The sequence below is a fragment of the Delphinus delphis genome, chromosome 1 (assembly GCF_949987515.2).
Source record: "Delphinus delphis chromosome 1, mDelDel1.2, whole genome shotgun sequence".
In the NCBI taxonomy this organism is placed as follows: domain Eukaryota; kingdom Metazoa; phylum Chordata; class Mammalia; order Artiodactyla; family Delphinidae; genus Delphinus; species Delphinus delphis.
In genome coordinates this window covers 52,037,415-52,054,788 of record NC_082683.1, presented here as the reverse complement: position 1 = coordinate 52,054,788, position 17,374 = coordinate 52,037,415, and the positions used below count along the sequence as shown (strand labels likewise).

Genomic DNA, 17,374 nt, shown 5'->3' with positions numbered 1-17,374 from the left:
CCCCTCATCTCCAAACATCATTCTTAATGGTGAAAACTGAAAGCATTTCCTCTAAGATCAGGAACAAGACAAGGATGTCCACTCTCACCACATTTATTCAACATAGTTTTGGAAGTCCTAGCCACAGCAATCAGAGAAGAAAAATAAATAAAAGGAATACAAATTGGAAAAGAAGAAGTAAAAGTGTCACTGTTTGCAGATGACATGATACTATACATAGAGAATCCTAAAGATGCCACCAGAAGACTACTAGAGCTGATCAATGAATTTGGTAAAGTTGTAGGATACAAAATTAATGCACAGAAATCTCTTGCATTCCTATACACTAATGATGAAAAATCTGAAAGAGAAATCAAGGAAATACTCACATTTATCACTGAAACAAAAAGAACAAAATACCTAGGAGTAAATCTACCTATGGAGACAAAAGACCTGTATGCAGAAAACTATAAGACACTGATGAAAGTAATTAAAGTAGATACAGACAGTTGGGGAGATATACCATGTTCTTGGATTGGAAGAATCAACATTGTGAAAATGACTATACTACCCAAACCAATCTACAGATTCAATGCAATCCCTATCAAATACCAATGGCATTTTTTTACAGAACTAGAACAAAATATCTTTAAAAATTTGTATGGAAACACAAAGGACCCCAAATATCCAAAGCAGTCTTGAGGGAAAAAAATGGAGCTGGAGGAATCAGACTCCCTGACTTCAGACTATACTACAAAGCTACAGTAATCAAGACAATATGGTAGTGGCACAAAAACAGAAATATAGATCAATGGAACAGGATAGAAAGCCCAGAGGTAAACCCACGCACCTATGGTCAACTAATCTATGACAAATGAGGCAAGCATATACAATGGAGAAAAGACAGTCTCTTCAATAAGTGGTGCTGGGAAAACTGGACAGCTACATGTAAAAGAATGAAATTGGAACACTCCCTAACACCATACACAAAAATAAACTCAAAATGAATTAGAGACCTAAATGTAAGACTGGGCACTATAAAACTCTTAGAGTAAAACATTGGAAGAACACTCTTTGACATAAATCACAGCAAGATCTTTTTTGATCCACCTCCTAGGGTCATGGAAGTATAAACAAATGGAACCTAATGAAACTTAAACGCTTTTGAAAAGCAAAGGAAACTACAAACAAGCCAAAAAGACAACCCTCAGAATGGGAGAAAATATTTGCAAATGAATCAATGGACAAAGGATTAATGTCCAAATATATAAACAGCTCATGCAGTTTAATGTTAAAAAAACAAACAACCCAATCAAAAAATGGGCAGAAAACCTAAATAGACATTTCTCCAAAGAAGACATACAGGTGGCTAAGAAGCACATAAAAAGCTGCTTAACATCACTAATTATTAGAGAAATGCAAATCAAAACTGCAATGAGGTATCACCTTACACCAGTTAGAATGGGCATCACCAGAAAATCTACAAACAACAAATACTGGAGAGGGTGTGGAGAAAGAGGAACCCTCTTGCACTGTTGGTGGGAATGTAAATTGATACAGCCACTATGGAGAACAGTATGGAGGTTCTTTAAAAAACTAAAAATAGAACTACCATTCGACCCAGCAATCCCACTCCTGGGCACTTACCCTGAGAAAACCATGATTCAAAAAGACACATGCAAAAAAAAAAAAAAAAAAAAGACACATGCACCCCAATGTTCATTGCAGCACTATTTACAATAGTCAGGTCATGGAAGCAGCCTAAATGCCCATTAACAGATGAATGGATAAAGAAGATGTGGTACATATATACAATGGAATATTACTCAGCCATAAAAAGGAACGAAATTTGGTTATTTGTAGAGGCTTGGATGGATCTAGAGACTGTCATACAGAGTGAAGTAAGTCAGAAAGAGAAAAACAAATATCATATATTAACACATATATGTGGAACCTAGAAAAATGTTACAGATGAACCGGTTTGCAGGGCAGAAATAGAGACACAGATGTAGAGAACGAACGTATGGACACCAAGGGGGGAATGTGGTGGGGGTGGGGGTGATGGTGGGATGAATTGGGAGATTGAGATTGACATATATACACTGATAGGTATAAAATGGATGACTAATAAGAACCTGCTGTATAAAAAAATAAATAAAATTCAAAAAAAATAGAATTATTCCAGAATAACATCCAGACAGTCATAGAGAAGGAATGTTAGACTGGATTTACTCTGTGAGAACTGGGAATTTACCACCTGTAGATCCTCAAGAGGGCCTAGAGGGCACTCCTTTCCCTAAGGTTATATGACATGCAATGGAGAAGGGGGCTCTGGCATCTTTGACAGTTTGCAGTTCAGGGTTGACACAGGTGGGTGGGGAAGATTTACCATGGAACTGGGCTGCTGAGTCTCAGTGGAGATGACAGAATTCAAAAATGGACAAGGCCAAGTGCCAGCTCTTAAGGATCAGAGGAAAGGTGCAGTTAAATTTCTATAACAGGCAGCAAGACCAAAGTAGTAATCGGGTTCCTTGACTCACAGAGATCTGTGGTGATGGTGCATAGCTCATGCTGTTCCTAGGAGAAAAACAAATGGACAAACGTCAAGGTCTTTCTTGTTTTGTAAAATTTAAATTAAGTCAGTAAATAAATAACATGAGAGTTGATAAGCAGAAGGCTAATGTTAGTTGTCACAATGGAAAATCATGTTTCTTCATCCAGTTTTCAATCTCAGTTCATAGGCCTGGAGCCCCTTAATTAGAGAGATAGGATCTGCTTGAGGCAGGACCTACAAAGCCCTTGTAAGCATATACGATAAATATCCCCCAATCCTTCCCCAAAGTTACATGCATCATTTGCCAGGAAGTGCTGGCATTATGTAGTGGGAGTGGGGACTTCCCTGGTGGTGCAGTTGTTAAGACTCTGCCTGCCAGTGCAGGGGACACCAGCTCAAGCCCTGGTCCGGGAAGATGCCACATGCTGTGGGACAACTAAGCCCATGCGCCACAACTACTGAGCCTCTACTCTAGAACCCCCGTGCCACAACTATTGAAGGCTGCGCACCTAGAGTCCGTGCTCCACAGCAAGAGAAGCCACCGCAATGAGAAGCCTGCACACCACATGGAAGGGTAGCCACTGCTTGCTGCAACTAGAGAAAGCCCATGAGCAGCAATGAAAACCCAACGCAGCCAAAAATAAAAATAAATAAAGAACTTTATAAAAAAAAAAGTAGTGGGAGTGGGAGGTGGGGGATAGACAGATTTTTGAGGGCTGTAAGATATGGAGCCTGAGCTGATACTGATACTAGAGTACCCCAGATGTCATCATGGCTCTTTGTATAGAGTGAGACTTATGGAAGCCAGGAGGTAAATGGGGTACTACCAAGGCTGCCTCATTTTGGGTCCAATGCACTGGAGGATCCACCCTTCAGTTATTTATCTGGTCCCTGAGTGTATAATTGAGACAGATGTGCTTAACAGCTGCAGATCCTTCATTGGTTTCATTGGTTCATTTCCATTGAAATATAGAATAAGGCCATACAGCAGGAAGTACCAAGTAGAAGCCCTTTAACTAGCCTCCTCACCTTATGATATTGCAGAAATTAGTTCTATCCTCAAAGGACTTAAATGTTGCAAGGATGATGGTCTCCATCACATCCCTGTTTAAGTTACCTGTCTCATCTTTGGAAAAAAAAAAAAAAAGATGGATCCGGATAGGTGATAATGAATTACTGTAAGTTTAACCAGGTATTAGCCCCAACTGCAGCTTCTTTGCTAAATTTGTATGTTTACTGGAGTAGATCATCACTGTTTCTGCACTTGGTGTATGGTTATTGATCTGGCAAATGTCCTCTTCCAGATTCCCATCAGTAGAAAGATTCCAAAGCAACTGGCCTTCACGTGGCAACCCTGCAGCACACATGCACATCACCCAAGGGCCATGGTGACTCTCCTGATCTCTCTGTCATAATATTTTCTGCAGGGACATCATTCTAATTGGACCTGGTAAGCGAGTTTCCTAGATGCTCTAGTAAGGCATATGAAGGGCAGAGGGTGAGCATATGGTCTCTAATCACTCTCTCTCTATATATATGTCTGCTTTGTTCTTTTCCATCTTTACAAGTTGGCATCCTCTGCTTCTACATGCACATATAGCCAACTAGGCTACTTCCCAGCATCACAGTTACATGTCCTTGTTCAAGTGGCCAGTACAGGCTAATTAGATTCTCTAAGACCCAATTACAAATCCTTGGGAGAGAGAACTAGCTTGGCTGAGTTGTTTGATGGCATGCTGCCGGCCATAGCTGATTGGACCAGGAATTAACAATTGACTTATGTTGGACCAGGAAGAGTCTCTGTTCTGGAAATCTGGAACTCAGACTTAGCCCATCCGTTTCTGTTGATCGCTGTTGGTCACTTTGAACGGAGATGTATAACTTAGGACTGTGGGAAGGTGAGGTCATGCGGTAGAAACAGGGCTTTTCAGAAGTCATCTAGAGAACAGGCAAGCAATTATTATCCCAGCCAGAGCAAATACCTCAGCAATTGTTCGTCTACTTAAAATACATTCCGTTTGTTGTGAGGATTTAAAGTTACATATATAACATAAATGCTGGAACACTCTCACTACAAATTATTTCCTTTAGTTCTCTTGATTTTATTAAGATACCCACAGACTTTGCAGTCAGACAAAATTTGGTTCAAATCCTGACTGCCACAGAATAACTGTTTTGAAGTTTAAATGCTAAAATATGTTTGGAAGTGCCACTATATTTTCTAACACATAGTAGGCACTCATGTGTGTAGCAGGTTGAATCTTAGGCTACAATTAAGGAAGCAAGAAAGATCACACATCTTTATTTTATTGTCAACTTAAATAAAACTCTGAGCTCCCATCCCTTTTATGTTGGAAGGAAATTCAGTCTCAGTCATGAGCCTTCCGGTCTGTGGACAAGTTCTTGGAGTTTTCTGTGAGGCCAGAGACCCCTCTGGTCACTGCTGAGATTGTTCCCTTCCAGGGGTTCAGGTCCAGGTGCTCTGCTTGGAACAGAGGAAACCCAGGTGAGACGGGGTCACTGCCCCCAACATTCAGGTTCCCAGAAAGCTCCACACAGCAGCTCTTAACCCCCTGTCTGGCCACAGTAAGACAGCTGGGAATTTGCTAATCTTTTATGCCTTTTCCCATCTCTGCACACCCTCTCCTCTTGCCTTCCAAGTCTCTTCCTTCCTCCTCCAGATTGCCCCCTCCCCAAATAATAAGACCAAAGAGTCAAATGCTAACAACAACAGATGCAACTTTTGCTTTTTGCCCTATAAAACTCCAAATATCCACAGCAACACAAAAATTAACATCTCAAGGAAATATCCTATCAGGAATGTTAGTTTTCTTTCTGCCTCCCCAACGTAGGAAGAAGAGATTTAACTCCTAGTTAACTGGAATTTTGGACTAACCAATGCCCCATGACACTGTAATGTGCCAGGTGACACAATTTTTACCATACAATGGAATGTGTTACACAAGGCATGGCAGGGGCTTTGGTGGTACAAAAAACAGTGCTACCTGGGAAAGCAGCAAACTTTCCAGGGCCTGCTTATAGGAATCACACAGAGGGATGGAGTGCTAGACCTGGAGGGTTGCCACTCAGTGTGTCTGAGGAGGGGTGCTGGATGAGAGGTCCAAGCTCACATGCGGTTGGAGCTAAATATCAGGCCTGAAAGATGAAGTAGGCGAGGCTGCAAAAAATTAGGGCAGATGCGAAGAGGACGACTTATTTATTATTTGCGCCAAGGGTTGCGTGGGGCGTATGCATGGCTAAAGCCTGGCCGTAGGCCAGGGACAGTTCAGTGTAGTGGTTCTGAGCACACAGCCTGGGTTCAAAACTCATCTCCACTATTTACTAGCTGTGTGACTTTACACGTGTTATTAAATTCCTCTGTGCCTTAGTTTTCTCATCTGTCAAAAACGGTGGTGCCGGGCTTCCCTGGTGGCGCAGTGGTTGAGAGTCCGCCTGCCGATGCAGGGGGCGTGGGTTCGTGCCCCGATCTGGGAAGATCCCACGTACCGCGGAGCGGCTGGGCCCGTGAGCCGCGGCCGCTGGGCCCGTGCGTCCGGAGCCTGTGCTCCGCAACGGGAGAGGCCGCAGAAGTGAGAGGCCCGCGTACCGCAAAAAAAAAAAAAAAAACGGTGGTGCCTACGTCATAGACTTGACATGCTTAAATGAGAAAATGTACACAAACACGTATTACATTGAGCACGTATGCTCAATATAATAACAGTAATTAACATTTATGGGCATGCACAATATTCCAGGAGCTACACTCTATGCAAGAAACTCAAGAATTACATACTATTATTATTTCCCCTATTTTATAGAAGAGGAAAAGAGAAGAGAAGTTAAGTAACTTGCCCAAGGCCACATAGCTAGTAAGTGCCTGAGCCAGGAGTCAAATCCAGGCTGTTTGACTGCAGAGTCAGCACCCTTAACCACTATTTTCTGGTGGTTGTTGTTGTTACCGTAATATGGTAGTGACTTCTTACTTAGTGTACAGGCAAACCTAAGGTTGATGTGGCCTCTAGAGGGCCACATATAAAACGGCACCAGATTCACCCTCCATCCAAGCTGTGTAGCCACAGAAGAGGCCAGTAAGCCTGGCATTCATTGCAAGGCACTCCGCACCAGGTGGGTGTTGACAAATTTTGAGTGATCTCTCTTTGGTCTAAAGGCCATTCTTATTTATTACTGGATTTCCAGTTTCTCCTAATAGGCCCTCCCTTAATTCCTAAGGCCCAACCTTAGGAAGAGTTGCAGACTTTTCCAAGAGGCCCATGTGGCCATGCTTTAGCATCTCAGAGCGTAGAGGCTAAGAGTGCATTGTTAAGGGCATGGACTTTGCAGCAGACAACCTGGTTTTGAGCCTGGTTCTGCCATGCTATGTTGTGAGGATTGAGATCATATAGGTAAAACTCATAGTAGGTACCCAAAGATGAGAGCTATTACTATTCTTAACAATTCCAGCTTCATCTCCTGCCCATCAAACTTGGTTATTCTAGCATTTTGATTTTTTTTCCAGTGCATTGTGCCCTGTTGTCACCTCTCTGGTCAACCCCTGTGGACTGAAGTTTTATTGGGATTTTACCCTTGGATGCTGTCCTTGGGGGTCTCCCTGGGCTTCACACTCAGTAAGCAATGGGCCAGTTCCAACCTCCCCATGGCCTCAGACAGTGAGGGTGAGCCACGCGTTACCTCCTAGTGGTGGCGGCAGGTCTGGAATGAGACCTGCATGAGGGAAACCCCTTCTTCTCTCCAAGAAGCACTCCCTTGTGACAAGAGAAGGAGCTCCTCCTTGAGGTCCCTGGGGCTGTGATGGCATCAACCATCTCAGTTTGAGGCTTGCATCCACAAAGAATGGTTGGTGGGAATGGAAGCAAATCAGGAGAGAGGCCAAAGCAAAACAGGCCCAACAGGATGCCCAGCCCTTCTTGGGAACATCTCTGAGGGCAGTGATCTCTCAGGGCCAGACCACCAGGACCAAAACATAGAGGAAACTGGTGAGCGGCAGGTCTCTGACGTTGTGTGATTCTGTCAATTCAGATGTGGTGATAAGCTCAGGGAGAAACACCTGGCTTCCCTGTGGGCAGAGATTGTACCTTAGGAGGGGACGGACAGGCATGGGGATTGACAAGTGGAAGTGGACAGGGATGGGGGGCATTAGTTAGGCTAAAAAACAATTCTAATGAGTATGGCTATTTTTGCTTTTCAGGTAATAGCAGACTAGAAGTAAAAGAAGTAAAAGAAAGAAAAAAGAGAGAGGAAGGAAGGAAAGAAGGAAGGAAGGAAGGAGGAAGGAAAGGGGGAGGAGAGGGAGGGGGAGGGGAGGGAGGGGAAGGAGGGGAGGAGAAGGAGGGAGGGAGGAAGGAAGGAAGGAAAGAGGTGAAGGACAGAGATAGACACCCTGAAAGTAACACAAATAACATCTTACATCTACATAGTGAGGAACTTAGAAAAACAAGAGTTCATTCATTCAACAAATGTTTTTGAGCACCTATTATGTGCAAGCCTCTACTCTAGGTTTCTAGGAAATATCAGTGAACAAATCAGTTAAAGACCTCTGTCCTCTGGGGCTTCCCTGGTGGAGCAGTAGATAAGAATCTGCCTGCCAATGCAGGGGACACATGTTCGTTCCCTGATCCGGGAAGATCCCACATGCCACGGAGCAGCTAAGCCCGTGCACCACAACTACTGAGCCTGCACTCTAGAGCCCACGAGCCACAACTGCTGAGCCCACGTGCCTAGAGCCCATGCGCTGCAACAAGAGAAGCCACCACAATGATAAGCCCGCGTACCACAACGAAGAATAGCCCCCACTCGCCACAACCAGAGAAAGCCCATGTGCAGCAACGAAGACCCAACACAGCCAAAAATAAATAAATAAATAACAAGTTAAAAAAATTTTTTAAACTATATAAAAAAAAAAATCTCTGTCCTCAAAAAGCTTATATTCAAGCAATTTTCTAGTTCCTGCAGAAAATCTATGGGTGCATTTAGAATACTGGCATAAACCTTACAGGTTTTGGTAGTTACTTCAGCCTTGATTATATCATAGCTCATTCACCAAAGTAATAATGATAATAATGAATAACTATTCTGTGTACCCCACGTGCCAGGCACTACACAATTGCTTTCTGTACTTTAGCTTTTTCAACCCTCACCGAAACCCTAGTATTCTTTCTTTCCTTGAGTCTGCCACTGTGGCCAAGTAGCATGGTGTGCTCTGATTGGTCAGGTCTGCTGTCTCTGACTGCGCACCCTCCCCCTGCTCTTACCTCACTCTCCCCACCTCCTTCGGGCTGAAACATATGTCCTCTCATCGGTCCCATCAGAGTTATATGGATTGGGCAGGAAAATGAATGGGTTGAGCATTGGTTCACCAAAGGAATGACACTGGACAAACAAGCATCTACCCACCAAGTTAGGTAATAGGCCACTCTAGAAAGGCAATGGCTTTATTTGCTTTTTTTGTTTGTTTGTTTTTTTGCGGTAGGCGGGCCTCTCACTTTTGCGGCCTCTCCTGTTGCGGAGCACGGGCTCCGGACGCGCAGGCTCAGCGGCCATGGCTCACGGGCCCAGCCGCTCCACGGCACGCGGGATCCTCCCGGACCGGGGCACAAGTCCGTGTCCCCTGCATCGGCAGGCAGACTCTCAACCACTGCGCCACCAGGGAAGCCCAAGGCAATGGCTTTAGCATTCAAAGTCCAAAATGCAGGAATGGTGTGGCAGGACAAAGCAGAAATAGTACTATTATTAACCCTATTTTAAATGAGAAAGCCAAGGCACAGAGAAAGGATGCAACTTGCTCAGATTCACACACCTAATAAATAGTTTGACTCCACAGCCCATGCCTTAATCTCTGCACTCTTCTGGCAAAGCCACAAAGACAATTTTAGTTATCATAGTTCACGTATTCTAAGAAGCCCATCTTTCCCATTTTAACATGTCTGCAATTTGGATGTGTCATATAATAGATGTGATAAGAACATGTAGTATCAGTTTAATTGACAGCATTTTCTCTTCCTTAGTGGAACATAAAATAATAGTGCATCTCCCAAAAATGTCATGTTAGAGTTGATGAAGCACTGTATTCTTTCAACAAATATTGATAATGTTCCCACTCTGTGCCTAACAGCTGTGCTAGGCTCACCGTGCAGTGCAGTAAGAAAGAGTGATTCAGAGAATTAATGATTACCCACAATGCAATGTGAAGTGTGCAGTGAAAGAGTCATGCACAGGAGGGCATGGGATTACAAAAGGGGGCACTAGCCAGAAGGAGGAAGCCTTCCCAGAGGGATGGAATACAAGTGGTTGGGGAAGGAGTTGAGTACCGTGGGGACAAAAGTGGCTCCATCTTGATAGAAGATAAAATATGAGGCAGGGAGTAGTTCAGGATGAGGTTTGGGGTGTTCAGCACCATTTGATATAATGGTATGTGACTCAGCTGGACCATGAATGTCCACGAGTGTCATGAGGTATACACTGCAGGCAATGAGGATCCACTTGAAGGACTGTGAGTAGGCCATGATCAGATTCCACTTTGGGAAGTTCTTCTGGGAGCTGGGTGCCTGACGGTCTAACCAGGAGGCCGATTCAGGGGCTATGGCAGTCATAACAGAAGGGCAGTGTTGAGGGCTTGAACTCCAGGAGTCAGCGTTGGGATGCAGATGAGGAGGTAGTGTTGAAAAAGCGTTTAGAGATAAAACTGGAAAGGCTTGGTGATAGGATTTGGGGGCTGAGGGAGAGAGAAGAGTCAGGGATAATCTCTCAGTTCTGGGCTTGGACAACTGTCTGGGTGGTGATGCTACTAATTATGGCTGGGAGTAAAGGAAAAAGCATGGGTTTAGGGAGAAAGAGATGTGTATGACCATGCACATGTTGAGCGCGAGGGTTCTGTAAGATAAGGAGGTGGCATTTGTGACTAGGTGGAGCGTTCATGTTTGAAGACAGAGTTAGCAGTCAGTAGCATTGTGATTTAAAACTGTGGGTTCCAATGAACTTATTTATGAAACAAAAATAGACCCACAGACATAGAAAACAAACTTATGGTTACCAAAGGGGAAGGGGGTATAAATTAGGAGCTTGGGATTAACGTATACACACTACTATATATAAAATAGATAACCAACAAGGACCTACTGTGTAACACAGGGAAGTGTACTCAATATTTTGTAATAACCTATAAGGGAAAAGAATCTGAAAAAGAATAGAGATATATATATGTATGACAATCACTTTGCTGTACACCTGAAACTAACACAACATTATAAATCAACTATACGTCAATAAAAAAAGAAACCTGTGAGTTCCTTAGGGGCAGGGACTCTTTTTCTGTTTTCCACCTATTTTTAGTGCCTAGCATGGGAACTGGCACATAATCAGTGTTCAATAAACATTTGTTATCAAGTAAGTATAATAATTATAATAATCTATGTGTTGTCTACGAGAGTGTGTGTGAATGTGGGTCTGTCTGTTAATGTGTGGTTACAGTGCTTTTTACATGTTAGCCACTGTTCTAAGATCTTCACAGGCATTAACTCTCATTTACTTCTTAAAATAATATATGAGGTATGGACTATTGTTACCCCCACTTTAAAGATTAGGAAACTGAGGCAAAGAGAGGCTAACCAACCTGCCCAAGTTTCCAGTGCTCAGAAGTGGTAGAGCTGGAAGTTAAAGCTAGATAGTCTGGCTTCTCTATGCCTTTGGTACGGTGTTTTTGTTTTTGTTTTTAGATAAGATTTCCCTTCTTTTAGCAATTGGTAAAGAGAAAAGTTTCAGCACACAAAATGTTAAGTTCCATTTATTTGGAAATTTTATCTTTTTACTTGGCAAGTGCACATTCATATGACAAGGTTCAGCCTAAACATCACTATATGAAACTTTCCTTGGCCCCACGACTTTTCCCAGAGTTAAGCTTGCCCTCCTCTGGACCCCTGGTATTCTCAGGATGTAGCTATTAAAGTATTTACCACATTGTGTTGAATCTATTTTATTTTAACTTGAATCCTTCCTGAGGACGGAGACTTCACATTAAGCCCTTCTATTTTCTCAGATACCTAACATCACGCACGGCACATGGTCAAGTACACAGTGGATGTTGCCTAATTGGAGGAATAAATGAATGAATGAAGAATACAAATTGTCCTTCCTTTACTAACATTTGACAAAAAGATGTTACTGTAGACAACATACTTTTTGTTCTCTCTGAGCTTCTTCCAGTAGTGCTGCAAGAACACTCCCATAAGGTACATCTTCCTACAAGGAAGAGCCTTGTATTAAGATGCGTTGGCCACAGGTCATTCTGTCAAATCCCCCTCCTCTAGCAGCAACAGGGCCTAGTGTCTCATTGCCTCCTGATCACAGCAGATTCTGGAGAGAAATCCTGAGGGCACCCTCCTGTGACGCCTGTAGAGGAACATTCCACATGACTCTCCAAAAGTTGGAGCACAACACGGATACCAGGTTCAGGCTTCCTGCACCCATGCCGATGTTGGAAATCCCCTGGGAATTCCTTTAATGTTCAGTATTTCAATTCCTTCTTTTTGACATAATGGGATCTAGGAATGCTCAGAACATCCCCTTCAACCCCTGTTTTCTAAAGACCTATTTATGTTAGTCCTTGCTATGTATTTATTTAGGAATAAAATCAACATTTGGAATCATCGCAGCACATGGTTAACGTTTGCCATAAGGGGTGCGGTATCCATTTCTCCATCATGTGGCAAAAGTGCAGCAGCTGTAATATCTCATTACAGGGCTTCATTTTATTTAATAACAAAAAATAGTATTGCTCTACTTAACAAAATTATCCTCATCCCCCCACCACCACCCAAAACCTGATCTGTGGTTTCAATGCCTCTTGCCGTAATAGCTTTAGATGGTTTGCATGTGATATTAGTTAGCTCCAGAATCTGCTTTCAATTCAGTTGCTTCAGATTGTATTTTCACTGTGAGCCATTAGTCACCAAATGTTGACAAGCATTTGTAAGGATGCCATCTCCCCCTTTGTTTATATGCAAGTGCACCAACCAAAATGATTTATTTATGCTTTAATTAAAATTTGTGGATAGACCAGTGATTTTTAGCAGTGACTTTTCTAATTTGTGGGTTCCAGAAAGAAAAACAATCAATAACCTGATACCATTTATGTTTTTATAGTTATCCCAAGCATTTATAATGCAGACCTGCCCCTCACCTGCAGTCTTACTCTGAGGCGAGTGATCCTCGCCACATAAATCTTCCCTAGAGGCCAAGAGGGTCTATATTTCAGAGTCACTTCCCTTCTGTGTCAGCTCTAAGTGAGATGTTACAGGCTTTCCATTCTCATGGCTTTCATGGCAAGGCACAGGGCTAAAATTAATACTGAAAGTAAATTGATGGACTGTAAGTTTTAAAATACCTGACCTGATCTGTAGCCAGTCCTTAGAATTTTAATAATTTAAGACCATCGATTTTGGTTCCTGCATATCACTCTCCACATTGAAAATGTACCCCACAGAGTCTTTGAAAAGAACACACCCCGAAAGCCAAGCTTTTGTGGGAACTTAATATATTCGGCTTTGCAGGTGCATAAATCTCCACGAAATTGCACCAAGTTAATGTATTTACTGGTGCACACAATTTAATAACTACTTTGTAAAAGTCTGAATAAAGATAGATAAGACAGGTAGATATGGGGAAATAATGAGTAAATGTTCCAACGTATATTAACAAGGTGAGTTCATTGTCTTCACAAGGCGATAAGCCTAACTGGAAAAGAGTTAATTAATTTTCAAGGTGTTTGGGATGGTTTTAATTGCTATTTTTCAAAGTCTGGGAAAATGAACTGTTTTCACATTTTCTGCCAAACTCAAATTATCCTCTCCTCCGCAGTCAGGGCTGGGGATGTGGGGAGAGTGATGACAAGTTCGGTGGGAAGAGAGATGCTCGGTGTTGCTCACCATTTTGGCCCCTGAGATAAAGGCAGAAGTAACAAGGAGAAGCTTGTTTTAGCTCAGAAAGTCCTCTTAAGAAGGATACCATCTGAGTTTCTGCAGCTTCCCTTCTTTCAGAATAAGTGTTTTCCAAGGTCCCTACAAACACTCACACTCACATGTTTGACTTTTCCCCTTTCTCTCATCCCCACCCTGTTCTCTAATTTTTGCAATTCAGCTCCAGGAACATTGAAGTCAAGTTTTCCTTGCAGCATGTTGGAAACATCTGGCCATGCTATCAAGGAGACCCCCACCCCTGCTCACCTTTGGAGGACAGAGTTTGTGTCCTTTGCTAGAGGCAGATTTCTTAGTTCCTGAAGATAATAGTTCATTTCGTGGGAACTATCTAATTCATATATACAAATACATCATTTTAAGCAGCAGAACCCTGCCTTTGGATGAAATATTACACAGAAATCCATTTTATAAATCAAGTAAGTGTGAAAGGACTGCTGTAGTTGAAATGGAGGTTTAAAAATAGATGATAAGGGAGAGGAGCCTGTGCTGCCACCCACCTTACCTCCCAATGTGGTCCATGGGCATCTCTACAGAACTCCTGGGACTACTTAGTGCAGAGGGGGAAAAAAAATCACTGAACTGACACTACCTCTGTATCAGTCACAGTATCAATATCTGTTAATGAAAGTGAGCAGCAAATGAAAAAACCAACCAGACAAATCTTCATATGGCCAGCCTCCTTCATAACACGGCTCCCCTACTCTCTGGGCCACCTCTCCCTTCTATTTGAGATACACTAAATGTCTTTCAATTCCTGGAGCACAAATAATTCTCTCCACCTTTAGGCCTTTGAACATTTTCTTTACTCTGCTCGGAATACACCGTATCTATCACCTACACATCTTACCATCAACTGCTTACTCCGACTAACCCTTTAACTTAGAGCTCTTGTCCAATATGAAGCCTTTTCTGACTCTCTTATACTATGCTGAGTATCCTAGGGTATGCTCTCCTCTAATATCAAGTCCTTTCCCAGTCAGCACATCACACTCTGGATTTATTGTCTTGTTTATTTTCTCTCTTGTCTGCAAACATAGATGCAAAATCCCCAAATGAAATACAGCAAAACCAAGATGGGTTCATTCCAGTAAAAATGTTAATAAAACCCTATACTCATTTATAACAAATGAAAAAAAACTTAGCATATTAGAAGTAAGAACATCCTCAGTCCATCAAAGTTTTTTTTTAAAAAACCTAAAACAACCTAAAGGAGATATACTTACAGGTGAAATATTAACAGCGTCTTCCTGAAAATCAGAATAAAATGCCGCTATCAGCAACTTTATTCAACATCATACAGAAAGTCCTACTAAGTGCATTAAAACAAGAGGAGAAGAGGAGAAGTATTGTGAAGGAAGAAAACTGTCGTTATTCACAGACAACCTGATTGTGTCCATAGAAAGTCCAAAAGATAAAACTAACTAAGAAATTAATTTAGCAGTTCTCTGGATACAAAGTCAATATACAAATATTCGTAGCCATTTTATATAGCAGCAACAACAAATCAGAAAGCCATATTTCTAAAAGATAATGTGTACACTATTTATGAACACATATAAAGAAAGAAGTGAAAAACCACTATACCATAAAACAAATTTAGAGAAATCAAAGAAGAAAAAAATATATATATAGGGGTATACCACGTTCCTGGATTGAAAGAATCAGTATCATATTTATATGTCAATTCTCTCCAACGTGATCCAGAAATCCAATGCAACCCTATTCAGGATCCCAGAAAGGTGTTTTTGAAAATTGACAGCTGATTCTAAAATTTATACAAAAATGTAAATGACCAAAAATAGTTAAAACAGGGCTTCCCTGGTGGCACAGTGGTTGAGAGTCCGCCTGCTGATGCAGGGGACACAGGTTCGTGCCCCGGTCCAGGAAGATCCCACATGCCGCAGAGCAGCTGGGCCCGTGAGCCATGGCCGCTGAGCCTGCGCGTCCGGAGCCTGTGCTCCGCAACAGGAGAGGCCACAACAGTGAGAGGCCCGCGTACCACAAAAAAAAAAAAAAAAAAATAGTTAAAACAATTTTGCAGAGCAAAATTTGAGCACTTATACTACTATATATCAAAACTTACAATCATTTGTTTAAAGTGCACTTGAAAATAATGTGTTTTCTGTAATTGTTGATTGTAATGTTCTATATATATCCATTGGATTAACTTTTTCACTCATGTAATTTATTTCTTTTTTATCTTTTTTGATTTTAAAAAATATTTATTTATTTATTTATTTAATTTATTTTTGGCTGCCTTGGGTCTTCATGGCTGCGCGCGGGCTTTCTTTAGTTGTGGTGAGCGGGGGCTACTCGTGGCTTCTCTTGTTGCAGAGCATGGGCTGTAGGGTGTGCAGGCTTCAGTAGTTGTGGCACATGGGCTCAGTAGTTGTGGCACACGAGCTTAGTTGCTCCGCGGCATGTGGGATCTTCCCGGACCAGGGCCCGAGCCCATGTCCCCTGCATTGGCAGGCAGATTTTTAACCACTGTGCCACCAGGGGAGCCCTATCTTTTTAAATTTTATTTATGGTCTGCCAATTCTATCATTACTCAGACTGTTAAAATTTCCCACTATGAAAACAGTATGGAGGTTTCTCAAAAGACTAAAAATAAAACTACCTTATGACCCAGCAATTCCACTCCTGGATATATATCTTAAAGAAACAAAAACACTAATTTGAAAAGATACATGCACCCCAGTGTTCATAGCATTATTTATAACTGCCAAGATATGGAAGCAACCTAAGTGTCCATCAACAGATGAATGGATAAAGAAGATGTGGCATATGTGTGTGTGTGTGTATATATATATATATATATATATATATATATATATATATATATATATATATATATATATATATACACACACACACACATACATATATATATATATATATATATCTTTGTATATATGTATAATACTACTCAGCCATAAAAATGAAGGAAATTTTGCCATTTGCAACAACATGGGTGGACTTGGAGTGTATTATGCTAAGTGAACAAGTCAGACAGAGAAAGACAAATACTGTATGATATCACTTAAATGTGGAATCAAAAAATTCAACAAACTAGTGAATATAACACACAAGAAACAGATTCACAGATATAGAGAACAAATGAATGGTTACTAGAGAGAAGGATGGAGGAAGAGGCAATATTGGGGTAGGGGATTAAGAGGTACAAACTATTATGTACAAAATAAACTTCAAGGATATATTGTACAGCACAGGGAAACATTATGCTAAGTGAAAGAAGCCAGACACAAAAGGCCACGTATTCTATGATTCTTTTTATATAAAGAAATATCCAGAAACGGCAACTCCATAGACAGCAGAAGTTGCCAGGGGCTTGGCAGGGAGGGGACGGGGGAGTGAATGCTAATGCGTCTTTGTTTCTATTGCAGGAGATAAAAATGTTCTAAAATTAGGTAGTGGTGATGGTTGTACAATTCTGTGAATATACCTAAAACCACTGAACTGTACACTTTATAAGAATGAATTTTATGATATGTGAATTATATCTCAATAAATCTTTTATTTAAAAACTATCCCACTATGATTCTACATTTGTCTATTTCTTCTTTTTTGGTCAAGCTTTGCTTTGTATATGCTGAACTTAAGTTATTAGGAACAAAAACTCTGTCTTCATGGCAGAATGACCCTTTTATTATTTTGAATTATCACTCTTCATCTCCAGTAATACTTCTTGCCTTAAAATCTATTTTGTTTGATACATATCTACACCCTAATGTATGATGTATATCTACACCCTATTTATTTATTTAAAATTTTATTCATCTTTTAAATTTATTTTTGGCTGTGTTGGGTCTTCGTTGCTGCATGGAAGCTT

At 41.4% G+C, this 17,374-nt stretch overlaps 1 long non-coding RNA gene across 1 annotated transcript in view; it reads right to left on the bottom strand.

The window, feature by feature from the left end:
* Positions 1–2,363: 2,363 nt before the first annotated feature.
* LOC132420807 (uncharacterized) overlaps positions 2,364–17,374 on the bottom strand; it is a 47,934-nt gene continuing 32,923 nt past the window's right edge. Inside the window, exon 3 of the long non-coding RNA XR_009518448.1 lies at positions 2,364–2,556. This is a non-coding gene — a long non-coding RNA (uncharacterized lncRNA). The remainder of the gene's footprint in view (positions 2,557–17,374) is intronic.